The sequence below is a fragment of the Pinus tabuliformis genome, chromosome 4_2, assembly GCF_031772625.1.
Source record: "Pinus tabuliformis cultivar Carrire ecotype Pingquan chromosome 4_2, CPIR1, whole genome shotgun sequence".
Taxonomy (NCBI): domain Eukaryota; kingdom Viridiplantae; phylum Streptophyta; class Pinopsida; order Pinales; family Pinaceae; genus Pinus; species Pinus tabuliformis.
In genome coordinates this window covers 1,124,110,688-1,124,125,363 of record NC_142304.1, presented here as the reverse complement: position 1 = coordinate 1,124,125,363, position 14,676 = coordinate 1,124,110,688, and the positions used below count along the sequence as shown (strand labels likewise).

At 30.6% G+C, this 14,676-nt stretch overlaps 1 pseudogene; it reads right to left on the bottom strand.

Annotated features, from left to right (window-relative positions):
- Window positions 1-3,351: 3,351 nt before the first annotated feature.
- On the bottom strand, window positions 3,352-14,273 carry LOC149173615 (subtilisin-like protease SBT5.3; annotated as a pseudogene).
- Between the last annotated feature and the right edge of the window lie 403 nt (window positions 14,274-14,676).

Below are 14,676 nucleotides of genomic sequence, written 5' to 3'. Positions count from 1 at the left end.
CGTGCTAGCAGGTAGGAAAATTTGTAGTTATCCTAGGTATTTTGCATGGCAACTTGTAAGGGGGTTACCATGCCTGTTGGACCTGCACTTAACTTAAATGATGGCTTTATTTGATTTGGGTCCGGGTGTAGTGTTATATTCCCTGCTTGTTTTGCTTCAAAGTTGGGATTGGTGGATTTTGGGTAGACTACATGCTCGAGGGTTATCCCCCCACACAGACCCAAAATCCTTTTATTGCGGTCTCTACTTCCTCATTGGGTCCGATTCAAGAATTAAAGAGTTTGCATGTTTTCGTTCCAATATGGAGCCTCGTCCGTCAGATCTTTGAAGGTGGATCAAACAGTCTTAGCAATTGCTTGTATTTTGAAGGTCTCATAGTTTTGTTTTTGGCCCTTGGCACGGATTTTGAGCCTTTGGCTCATTTCCCAAGGCTTTGTGTGGTTGGTTAACTCTATGACCCACAACTCCTTTGGGAATGTTGTAATTTATGTAATTTGTTTTTTCGATTCAATTGAATAGAAGGACCGACTCTTGCTTCAAGAAAAAAAAGAAACTTACAAACTAAAACTAGTAGTTCACATGTGAGTCAAGCTACACCTAGAAACTTACCAAATAGTACCGCACTTTTCCATTGATCATAAAATTAGAAATAAGTAAGTGTACATTCAATTTAGGGGGATCACAACTATCTCCTAGAAAATAGGAGCTAAGTCTAAACTAAGACACACACACACAACCATGAAATGAACTTTCTCCATTAATTTCAAGTACATTCTCCTCCTCCCATGGCTCGACCTCCTCAGGGGTCTCCACTTAAGTCAACAACGCTAGACTTATATCCATAACGCTAAACTCAATCAACTCAACACAACTCCTTAGGCTCGCAGCTCTATCACACCACCACGCTTGTCCACATGCCGTGAGTTCTCTAGGTCACTTCTTCTCAAACCAGCCACTTTCTCTTGCTCGCTCACTGCACACACTAATATCGATCCATGCCACACCACACTGAGATTTATCCAAACTCAACAATGGAAATCTCAACACAATCTCCTCACTCTCAAACTTGATCTCACGACAACACACAACCCCACTTCTCACATCCACACATCCCTATATGATCTAGACCACACAACATTCAACATAACACAAGACTCCTTTCACCAGTCACTGCAAGAATAGATCAACTCGTTGTTCAATAATTACAACACACAATTCGTTGTCCAATTCAGAAGAGGAGTCGATAAAAAATGCACTCTTCCACAGTTTACCAACTATGCTCACACTCCATCTCCCCATGCAGACTTCTCTGACACAGATATGCCACACCAGATCTTAATAGTGGCTTTGAGCCATGCGACTCCACAACCTTTCGGGTTGCCTTCGCCAGACATTCACCAAGAAATGGTGACTTAAAGCTCTAGTCGCAAGTGGCCAACTATTTCACATGAAAATGCAACTCAACAGCTTCACAACGCTGCCCAAATCCTCAGCTTTCACATTATAATTTTTCGTCTTCCCCTTCACATTAGGTACCAGTGTTGGTGTCCTCCACCAGGTTCCAGCCCCACAACACACTGAAAGTTGTCGGTTTCCTCCACCACAAGGAACACCTCACACCTTCTAATGCCTCACTGCAACACTTTACTACCCGGCCTCTCATGAGAAGCCTTTCCACCATGTATGTTGCCCAACAAGTCACATCAATATGTAGTTTCCCCCTCAAGGCCACTCATCCATGCCTCTTCCTGCATAAGTTAACTAAAAATTAAATCATATTTGCTAAAGTTAACATTAACAATTTAATTTGATTTAGATTTTTAAAATCAATTATTTTAATTTTCATGAACTTAATTGGTTGTTCCGCTCTTCATCTTATTAAGTAATCATTATAACTTCCTTCCTCAATAACGCAGCCAGTTATTTTTCTCTACAGTGGTGGCTTTGTATGCCTTGGCCTTTGAGTTAGTTGTTACTAGAAGCTTGTGAGGACCATCAAGTCCAGTTCCATATGCTATTGGATGATCGTCTTTTTCAGCTGCTACATTTATGAGTATGGTAGGTTTAAGAGACTCTCACATATGGAAAATCCTAGAGCATTGTTACAAATTAAATCCATTGCAATGACACTAATTAAGAGGATCACACAAGCAAATAACAATGTGATTTCAAATTTTTTAGACTAAATAAATCAATTGGTGAACGTTGGTTATTATTCCTATGTAATTTCTTAAATTATTCAATTTAGCAATAGTAGGGTGACGATATTTCTGATCAATTTTAGTAAATTTAGAAGTGTGTTATTATCTTCTTTTAATCTATTGAAAGATTTTACAAGATTTTGGACCAAGTTAATAAAAGTTAATTGTTTTCATGGTAAGTTTTGGAGATTTTCACTTTAAATTAAACTTTGATATTTCTGATCAATTTTAGTAAATTTAGAAGTGTGTTATTATCCTCTTTTAATCTATTGAAAGGTTTTACAAGATTTTAGACCAAGTTAATAAAAGTTAATTGTTTTCATGGTAAGTTTTGGAGATTTTCACTTTAAATTAAACTTTGATATTTCTGATCAATTTTAGTAAATTTAGAAGTGTGTTATTATCCTCTTTTAATCTATTGAAAGGTTTTACAAGATTTTAGACCAAGTTAATAAAAGTTAATTGTTTTCATGGTAAGTTTTGGAGATTTTCACTTTAAATTAAACTTTGATATTTCTGATCAATTTTAGTAAATTTAGAAGTGTGTTATTATCCTCTTTTAATCTATTGAAAGGTTTTACAAGATTTTGGACCAAGTTAATAAAAGTTAATTGTTTTCATGGTAAGTTTTGGAGATTTTCACTTTAAATTAAACTTTGATTGATTATGGTTAAAGTTTTTTATTTATTAGATATATGGATTTCTAACTTTTTGATTTTAAAATATGATTTAATTAAAAAAATAATTTGATTCTTTTTTATCTCATTATTAAATAAAGAAATGGATAACTTCAATAAATTTTTGAAATATGTTATAAAGATATATATAATTTCTGATTCTAATAAATAATTAAGAGAAAAAAAACAAATAAAAATATATTCACCCAAGCAAAAGGATAAATTATACTAAACTATTATTTAGTGTAATTAGTAATAGTAAACTAGATATCATATTTTAATGTGAAATTTAAAATAAATGAATAAGTTAAATACATTTTTGTTTTTTAATTATCTTTTAATAATATATACAAAAATACTTAAAAAATATAGATATTTTTATAATTGCCAATTATGTATATCTTAAAGATTACAATATCCATAATAAAAAATAAATAATAAAATTATTGTTTACAAAATCTATATTCAGCACCTTAATTCACACTGGTTACATTCACAACAATGGGACTTGCAACCGAATACTTGCCATGTTTCCATGTAAGGGACCCAAATGCGTACTGACCCAAACTCTTCACGGCTTTCAGCGACACAATAAATCTTCTCTTTTCCCCGCTGGTAGAAAAGTGAAGTTCTTTAGGCTCAACTGACACCGAAACTCCAGCAGGAGACCGCACGTATGCTTTATAAGTCACCGGTCCCTCTGCTACATTTGTCACAGTTCTTCTCACAGTTGCTGACCCTCTCAGTGCCGAGACAGTGATGGAGGGATAGTTGAGGTTATAGATGTTAGGGGGTCGTGCTGGACAAGGGAATGCCCTTCCTACTATGGCCTTGAGCTGGGTTGAATTATAGTGCAAGCTGCAAAAGAATGTGTTGTAGTCTCTGAGTGACACATCATAGACTAGGCCAGGATCTACAGCCTTATTTGGATACACATGACCTGCGCCATAGTTGAAAGGACCTGCTGTTTGCAGTGTTGAGTCTTTAATTGCCGTTATGGTGTTGTCCATCTTTTGAGCTGTGATTTCAAAATATTAAAACAGAAAGAAGGTTAACACATATTAAATTTATTTAAAAAAAATAGAATTGGTAAAACATGTGAAGATCTATATCCTCAAATATATATTCAAATATCTATATCCTCAAATATATATTCAAATATCTATAGCGGTATATAGAATCCAATTTTTATTATGTTAATATGTTTAATTTGGAATAAAATTTTTAAAATTTTAATTTTATTATTAATAATTATCGCTTTTAACTTTCATAGAATATATTGGTATATTTTTAATAGTATACATAAATTAAAGAATGAAATTTATTTATAAAATAGTTATTTATTTAATTTTTTAGTTAAAAGGATGTAATAATTTATTTTCAAAATAGTTATATACATTTTATCTTTTTAATTAAATTCATTAATTAAAAAGATATCATAGGAAATAAGTTAATGGAATGAATTTCCATAATAAAAAATATTATTAAATGTTATATATATATATGTAAATAATTTTATTAATAATTATAATAATTTGTTTTAAATAAAGTTATAAGTTAGTTAACTTTTTATAATTTTTTAAATTTTAATGATTTCAAGTATATTATAAAATAGAAGTTTTTAGATACTTATTATAAATTGATACTTATAGATTTGATTTTCATAGATTTACAAGTCATTTAATCTATATAACTAAATTAATTTATTTATTTATCTATATAAAATATTACAAAATAAAACATATTTTAATCTAATTGATTTTTTTATAAAACTTATCATGTTAAAAAGGATAAATAGAATAATATGGATATTTGAGTATTGAAATTTTTTTACATTTTCAAAATCACAAATTGTGAAAGAATTTTTAAACATCTAGTCTTTAGAATAGCCATTCTACTTATGTTGAATACAACTAAAAGATGTAGTAGATGAATAAAAAGCAAATAACTATAACTTTAGTTGTTTTTTATTTTGGATATCTACTTGAAATGTTAGAGGTTTGGAAAGAACCAGGCACACTTTAAATAAAAAAAATTCAACTTAATTCCAAAAAAAATCCAGCATCATTGATATTTTCAATCAAAATTTTAAAGGATTGAAATTTATATTAAAGTTTAGAAAGATCTGAAATTTTTATAATTATTTTTAATTATTTAAAAAAAATATTAGACTTCAATAATTTTATAAAATATTATAAAATTTTGAATATTTTAATTTTTTTACTATATTTGTAAAATTTTCAATATTTTAATGAATATTTTAAATCTTATAGTAGTTAATTGTGGTTAAGAAGAAAGAAATTTACGTCTTTTTTTTTCTCAGAAAAGACATGAAAAATTAGTTATTTGCCCTGAAATGTCTGAGCACCTAATGCGCTCTCAAAATGAAAAATCCTACCAAACTTTGTATGTATACGAAGATACTGATACCTGTAGTTACAATGGCAGACAAGATGGCTCCTGCGCTCCAATCAGGATGTGCCCTCTTCAGTAAAGCTGCAACACCAGCAACATGCGGGCACGCCATAGACGTGCCAGATAATATATTGAAAGGTACAGATCTATTATCATATTTATAGCTAGTTGCACTTGTTGCTTCTGAATATGCTGCAAGGATGCTCACCCCTGGAGCTGTAATATCAGGCTGCATTGGAGAAACAGAAACAGTCAACTTTTTTTTTCAAAATATTACGATTCCTTACAATGGAAATGGATTTGTGGGGATTGAATGATAACCTTGAGTATGTCTGGAGTAAGAGAATTTGGACCCAGAGAAGAAAATCCTGCCATAATGGGAGCTGGCTTTACCTCTATTTGAGTTTCTTGATAAAATGGAAGCGACAGGGGACCTGAATGAGCATAATTTAATTGGGCATTAATGTTTTTCATGCAACAACCAGGTTTTAGTACAAGTTAAAATGTTACATTGAAATCCTAAAAGTTAAAAAGTTTGATTTAAATCCTACGCTGTCGTTTTGATGTATTGAAAAACTGCCGCTTCATCAGTTGCATTCAAATGTGCAGCAGGAAGAAAATGAAGGTCTGCATCAACGTCTGTGTCGCCTTTGGGTGCATTGGCGAGAATCAGGCCTACTCCTCCTGCTAATCAAATGGTTAAACTTTCCTCAACTCTGTCAGAGATACCACGAAGGCAGGCGACAATTTTTCCTTTAACTTTTTTGGGATCTAACGATCCCGGGAAACAGAGTTGCCTGAAAATATTAGCGATTGAAACTGTTAAAACACAATATCAGAAAGAAGTGTGACTTTGATGGATTGAAATACTATTCTTTGGTAAAAGGTAATAGTATGCAGCATACGCAGCAGTTTTATTTGCATGTCGGGCTTTCACCCTCGCTGATGATACCAGTGGATAAAGCTTTCCCTTTCGTAATTGGAACTGGGCTAGGCTTTGTCCCTGCCCTCAAACAAAAACACAGAGAGTAACATAATCAACTTTTCTAGCAAAACTTCAAGGATCTGATTTATTGATTTCAATGCCCTTTATTGCGAGAAAAAATTAGATTATCAAATTTTCAATTTTATGGACTGAAACAAAGGGAAATTTTCAATATGCATTATTGCCCTCTTGAAATTCTCTATGAAAAGAGATGTACAGTACTAACAATTATCCTCATAATCAATAAACAATTAAATCTGACAATCCTTTCCAAGAAAACATGGTGAAATATATTTAGCCGTTCCATGTTGCGGGGATAGATTTCCACCCTCGGGCCTTATGGGAATACTGGTAAATCGAATTTCATTAGATGAATTAAACGCGCTTCATTACTTAACTAGAGAAGAAGCACTAAGCCAGCCTGCCGTCCGTAGTGCAACTGTTCTACCTTTTGAAAAAAAATTTGGCCTCTTTGTTGTCAAATTTACTTGAAAATTGGTACAGATTTGTTGGATTCATGAACTTTAAAAAAATGGTGTTAGAGAGTTTTTAAAGCCACTGAATGTTGTGTTTACCCGCAAGCCTTAGTAATACCAAACCTTCACCATTATTTGCATATGTTTTTAGGATTTATTTGGATCATAGGTTTAATCTATGAAGTTTGTAAATTATCAGTGCTATGGGGTTTTTCTGTTCTTCCAACACCCTAATTCTAGGTGACTTGGGAATCTAATACCAATCAAAGTTGTGATATCTTGTTAAATTGTAGGCCTTAGTAAATTTCCGAACCTTTATTATTATTTTGATTAGGTAGTTAGTCTCATGTTATTAAGGTAGTGGTCCAAATATATAACAGTGGATACAACACGAAATTCAAAAACACATCTAAAAAACCAAAAAAATATAATCCAAATAAAAATTCTTCAGAAAACTAAAAAAATTGTAAAACATAAAATAATTAGGAATGCCAATAAACTGTACTTACTATATATGTTATGTTGTTTCCGAGATGAACACTCGAAGGGTATGCTCTGTCGATGCTGCTTGCGGCCACAGTTATGATCCAGGGTGCCACATTTTGAACTGTCGCCGGTGTTGGACCAAGATTTGCGGCGGAACAGACGACAACCTTCCCTCTTTGAACTGCATGGAACGATCCAATTGAAATTGAATCTTGAAAATAATCCGGAATGGGAGGTACACCTCCCAGAGAAACTGAGAACACATCAACTCCGTCATGTATCCCTTCATCGAATGCTGCAAGAATATCTGCATCATAGCAATTGGAACCGCCTGAATCTATAGGCCAACAAACTTTATAACTTGCAACTCTAGCATGAGGGGCTCCTCCCTTTGCAATCCCTTTTGCATGTCGATATATACTTGCATTTTTCACGAAATTCCCTCCTGCTGTAGACAAAGTATGAGTTCCATGTCCACCTTTGTCACGCGCAGAAAGAAATTCCCCTGTTTCAGAGAGATTCAAAGGCTTATTTTCAGCATCACGCCCCTTGATGTAATATTTTCCCCCAATCAATTTCCTGTTGCAGACAGCAATTTGGAGAGTGAAACTTTGCTTCCATTGTAAAGCGCTTGCTCTCCAACCAAATTGTTATTGCAAAACACTCAGGGTGAACAATGATTCTAAGAATTGGGTACCATGTCCCACTTGTTCAAGCATGGATATTTTACATGGGGTTGGCTTCTACTATACATCAACAAACAAAGAAACAAATACAGATATTGAGCATTATCCAACAAGCAAGTTCGAAGTGTTTTCTTTCTAGGCAATGTAATGCAAGAAATAATAACCACAATAGACTGCAAGCAGTAAAAGAAGAACAAATAAGAATGCAGGGACTTTTAAATCTTAGAATCGTGCTTGCGTTAGTAAACTTTAAAATCTTTACTATCATGATAAATGGGCAATTGGCATCTTTACTATCTTTAGAATCGTGCTTGCATTGGTAAATTTCTAAATCTTTACTATCATCAATTTTCAATAAAATGAGTGTGACAATTACTCTAACATTACTTACCTCAAAATCATGCTGAATCATTGAAGCGACAAGTTACTCACCTCAAATATGGCATATTTACAAAGTCCTTTAAAAAAAATAAAATTAAAAACAATCACTTCATGTTACTGCAAGGGTTCTAGGAAAGTGCTTAAAACCGGCCATCAATAAACACTTACAAATTATACTACTACAAAAGAATACAAACTCAAACATACTATTGGGAAACTGTAATCCTTCCTAAACCATTTGAAATTCTTCATCTTCTCTGGCCTTGTGTTCAACTTCGGAAGGCCATTCTTATTTGGATAGTACATTCCAAAATATTTTTAAAATTTGATGTAAACGAGTTAGTCTAACTCTTTTACTTCAGTCATGTCCATCATATTTCCAAAATATTGGGGAATTTCCAATGTATAGAAAAAGCAAACTTGATATACAAGATATCTTGTATTTCTCAGTCTATAGATATGAATATAAAACATCTCTTAAAAATCTGAAGAGAATGTTATCCGATATGCAAGTATGGTTAAACAAACTGAAAACTACTCTGACCCCTCACCAACGCACCTGTTGCAGTATTCTGGACCGAATTGTGTTCCCCTTTTGCAGGACCCCTTCCATCGAGAAGGAATAGGCCCTATATCCTTGTCATGAAAACTTGCAGATTCTGGCCATACCCCTGAATGCAGAAGAAAAGTAGCATCAGAATCAATAACAAATAAAATGAACTCACCTAAAGAATATATTAACAGGCACACACACAGCTATTTCCAAGGCTACTGAGGTGGGTTGCTACCTGTATCAATGTGAGCAATAATAATATCCTTTCCGAAATGCCCCTTTCTCCATAGCGATCTCGCAGGAATATCTACATTCTCAGATTGTCCAGCTCCGGCTTCTAAGCCAAGGAATCCCCATGAACGAGTTGTGTGTAGGCTTCTTGCTTGGTTAGGAAATACAGACAATACCTCAGGGAGTTCTGAATAATAGCACCCAACAGTAAGGACTCCAAATTCAATTCAGTTTCTATATATCTAAGAGTGAAAAACAAGTATTAATGGTAAGTAATTCACTCAAAAACTATCGAAAATTCTTCGCATTCATTCAATGTGAAAGAGTGAAAATAAGCATTAATGGTAAATAATTCACTTGAGAGAGAAAGAGCATGTTCTTCTTCAAGAATAGCAGCAAAACCGTTCACGCTTCTGGTGTATGAGTAGAAGATAGCCTCCCTTGCTGCATCCTTGCTGCAAATTTTCAGTGAAAAAATATAAACATAATCAGTATGATAATAATAATTATGTAATTTGAATGTTTTAGGTTTTAGCCTAGTTACACATTTTTCTTTTTCTGTGGATACAGAACTTAAAAGGATGTTACCTATATATTCTACATTTTCTTGTACATATTTTACACACTTGGATGGAAAATTAATAGTATTTATAAACGAAATATGTGTTTTTAATCATTACACATCAATATTAATTTATATCAAAATAATTAATTTATAATACATCAATCTCAAATTTAAAAATTAAATAATAATTAATATTTTTATTATGTATTTTTGATGTTTCATATTTCACTCTCTTAACATGAAAATAGATTTATATTTAAAATTAAATGAAAATCCAATTATAAACATAATAGTAATAACAAAAAGAAAAGATACATAATGTATTTACTTGGATTGCAATTATATCAATTTTATAAAGTTGATGGCTATATTTAAAAAATAATATAAAACTTAAAAAACAGATCAAGCAATAAAATAAAAAGAGTAAGAAAACCATGTAAAAATATTTATTTGTATATTTTCTAAAATGTACTCTGAAATTTAACTAATTTAACTATTAGTAAAACAAATCTCAGATTCACCTAATAAACTAAAAATAAATAAATTGAAACTCTTTATTTTATTGAAATGGTAGAATGAGATAGAGGTATACCTTTACATGCACTTCTCAAGATTATAGGAAATCACTGCATATGAAACTCTTAGCTAATTGATACTCATTCACAAAGATTGTGATTTAAATAATACATGAGAAATTATAGAACTATCATGGTAAATAGCCCTATTTTGCCAAATCATCTAGAAACATTCTAATGAAAAAAATAACTAAATGGTATGTCGAGATGCTTCACCAACTAGATTTTTGTACAAGTACTCAACCATTTATCACGTATAACACTTACAATTATTATAATACTTACAATTATTATAAAGAAATGGTAAGACAAAGCATTTTATTTATGTTTTATTTGTCAATGGGTAAGGAAAAGTATCTTATTTATGTTTGCTTTGTTTATCTTGTTAAGTATTTTGATATAATTGCTAAAATAAAACTTAAATAAAATAGAAAAAAAAAATCAATTGAGTAACAAAAAAAATTTATTTATATAAAAATGCTTTTACAAACCGTTAAAAAAAAAAAATTAATGTAAACGAACCAAAAGACTAGTAACAAAGAACCGGTTTTGTATAACATTATATAGCCGGTGACAAATTGGAGTAGTTTATTCTTTTGCAAGTACCGTTAGTTGGATTACTTGTGTGGAGAAACATGTAACACAATGCATGAAGATTGCATTTTTAAAAAATAAATGCAAAAATATCCAGCTATGCAATTGAAAATTAATGAATTTTCTTTTTAGAATATTGATAGAAAGAATTATATTAGATGGGTTGTTCGATTAATTTGATGTAGTTTTCATGTTTAGGGTTTACAATTTTTTTTTAAGAAAGTTGGAACATTTTAGAAAGTATGTTAATCAGATGAAGTGGGAATTAAGATATAAAGTATGATGAATAAAAAAATGTGTTTGCAAATATACGAGTAATGGAAGTAAATAGTGTAGGATAAGGATTAGTATTTTGGAAAAAAAATTATAAATTTAGAAAAAAGGAATTAAAGAAGAATGTTTATCAAATGAAGTAAATAGTGTATAAGAAAGTTATAGTGTATAAGAAAGTTTAAGAGGAATAATTACGAAATAAAACATAACTTATTAGAAATACTATATAAAGGAGATTAATAAAAAAATTATGGTAAAAATTTATTAATGAAAAAAAGATATTTTATAAACCTGAGAACACCCAAATGATTAACCCAAATAGTAGTGGGTTGGAAATGTGAAGTAATTGTTACAAAGATGGATGATACCTTTAAGGTGGTAGTAGGAAGTGAGGAAGAGATAGTGTAATAGTGGAGTAGGAGAATAAACCTCAATTAGAAAGAAAAAATAGATTAAAATAAAAAGTAGTTATTTTATATAAAGTAAATGCACAATCCTCCCTTCTTCTATCCCTTAAAATTATAAAAATAAAATAACACTACTTCTATAAATCTCTATACATAAAAATATATTCAAATAAAATGAAATCTTGATAAACAAGAATATATATATATATATATATATATATATATATATGATAGAAATAATAAGAAGTGTGACCTAAAAAGAACACATTCAAAATGGCATTATTATTGTTTATTATTAATAAGTTAGATGAAAATTGGATATTTATTATAAAAAAAATTATTTATTATTATTATAAAATATAAATGTTATTTTATTAAATGGATTAATTTTAATTTGTTACAACATATTTATTTTTATATGATCTAGGGATAATTAAATAATTTGTTATAGTGCTAATTATGATGTTTAATATTTATAGAAATTAATTTTGATTTACGAAATTTTAATAAATATAATAATTTTTTGGTTAATTTGTTTTGTTAAATCAACATAGTTTTGATGGGATAAAATTTTAGGCTTGTAATAAATATTTATATTCAAAATATCTTAGTTTTATAAGGATGATAAATTCTTGCCCCTGATATTTTAGGAATTGCATAACATGTTACTTTAGGATGGAATTTGTGTTAGTTTGCTCTTATTTTAGTAATGTTGATTTTCTTCTTTGCACTAATCAAAAATATCTTCATCATATCTTAATTTTCTATTATCCTCAAAAAATTTATGGCACCACAATTTCTCTTTAATTTTTTATGTAATAACAATTTTGATATTATAATTATTCTACAATGTCACATTTTCCTCTAGCCTCCAATGATGTAGCCAAGATTTAGCATTGTTATGCTAAGCTTTTGAATTCTATCAAAAAGCTTTTTGTATAGTCATTTTCTCAATGGGGATAAGGCTCAATTTTATAAGAAAGATAGGATAGGATAGATTGTCTTTAATTTTGACATTATTTGTTATAACACAATTTTGGTTTATCATTTTTCACAATTCTTTAGAGACGTTATATCATAAATTCCACAATTATATAGTATACTAAATGAACAATAGTTTCAAAGGGGAGTTTCTTTTTACCTCATAGCTAAAGGGTCACTCATTTATGATTGTTTTCAAATTCATAATAAGTTTTTCACCCTTTATTTATCATTTTCTCAATGTTATATTTGTAGTTAAACTTCAGATAAAGATTGATTCCTGACCCGGTCCTTATCATAAGTGAAATTAGTGTAAGTGTTCTTTCAAAATTTAATTATCATTACTTATGCCAAACCAATCTTCTTTTTTCAAACAATCTTTTAACTTGTCAATATATATGCAAAAAAAATAAAATAACTTCTTTAATTAGCTCCTATATTACGATCAATTTCTTTCAAGATTCTTAAAAAAATGTGACAACCAAAAACTCCCTCCAAAAAATGAATCTCTATTCCAAAAATAAAACCAAAATCCATATCATTTTTTTAATGATTAATTTAATAAAATATAAGAGTTTAATTTATTATTACAACAAATAATTATAACTCCAAAATCCATCTTAACTTATTTCTTTCACGAGTATACTTTAACCAACTTTATTTTTCTTTTTCAAAAATAATTTTATATAATTCTTTAAAAGATATAGTAAATTTGATTTTTCATTTTTGTAATTATAAGAATTATTCTTTCAACATTACATCCTCTTAAGTATAACCCTCCTATGTCAAAATTCCTTGAATATTTTGTTCCCAAAACAGGAAGTTAAACTAAACACCTAAATATGGAATGGCTTATGCTCTCCCCAAACAGACTTTCAAACTTTTTGAGTGTTCATTTTCATGGAAAAATTATAATTTTTTCATTTATTTTATAACTTTTTCATTAAAATTATTAAAATTATACTATTAAATCAATAAATAAAATAATCAACCATATTCATTATAAATCAACATTAAAAAACCCTAAATAAAATTAAAGTGAAACAAAAGAATTCAACAACATGAACAAGGATACGATCTTAAACATACAGTTATGATTGTGCATCTGAGGTATTTCATAGGCAACAACTTCGGCCCATCCTTTAAAAATCACTCAGAAGTATAATTATGCTAAAAATGAGCCACATATTATGTACTGTTATTAACACATTGATGGAAAAGTAACAAAATCCATTCTTATTAATACTAAGAATATATTATGGAAAAATATTCATTTATACATTAATTGGTTCAGTTAATTACTTTCTCACTACTAATAGGAATATATTATAAAAAAATATTCATTTCTATGTTAATTGGTTCAGTCAATTACCTTTCCAACACTGATCCCAGAAGCTCATGATGTGAATCAGCTACCTGTTGGTGGTCTGCATTGTCATCATGTTGTCCTCCCAAGTATACCACATATGACTGCAACAGGAAGAACAATGATCAGTAATTCCAACTATGGTTTCAGCCAGAGAAAAAAACACCTATTCATGAAATATTGTTTTTTAACTGTCAAATTATTGTGTTCTTAAAAGAATTTAACAAACAAATTTACCAACAACATATCTTTGATAATGTGATGACCTTAGAACCTATAAAATAAGAGTAGAGTACAAGCCATTTCTTCTTGCCTTCTTAGCCCCCGCAGTTGAATCTATGAATGGTGATAAAAAGAGGACCAGAAAAACTAATGAATTTGTTTTCCCAACCATGGCTGCTGCTGCTGCTCTGTGATGCATGGTGCACAATTATTTCAAAGCCTTTTATACAAAGACCTTGGCGATGTATGAACCGATAATCGGAATTCCAAGATATAAATGTGGCGTGTCTAATGCAAATGATCGGTTTTGAGGGCATTCTCGACTGCATAGAATTCTGATTACTTGACACACAGGGTGGCATGCCTTGTCGTGTGCGAGAATTATATGCGACAGGCATATTTTGGATGGTTTCCGTCTTAAAATAGGAGTGTGTAAACATAACTTTGAGATTCAGTAAATCGAGGAGGCAATGGATTAGTGTGGATGCAGTTGTAAGATTCGTAGAAATCCATAAGGAGTATCAATTGTCTAAACATGAGGCCAACGATAGCAGGGACGACGTCGAAAATTAACGGTGAGGATGGATAGCGGGAGTGGTAGA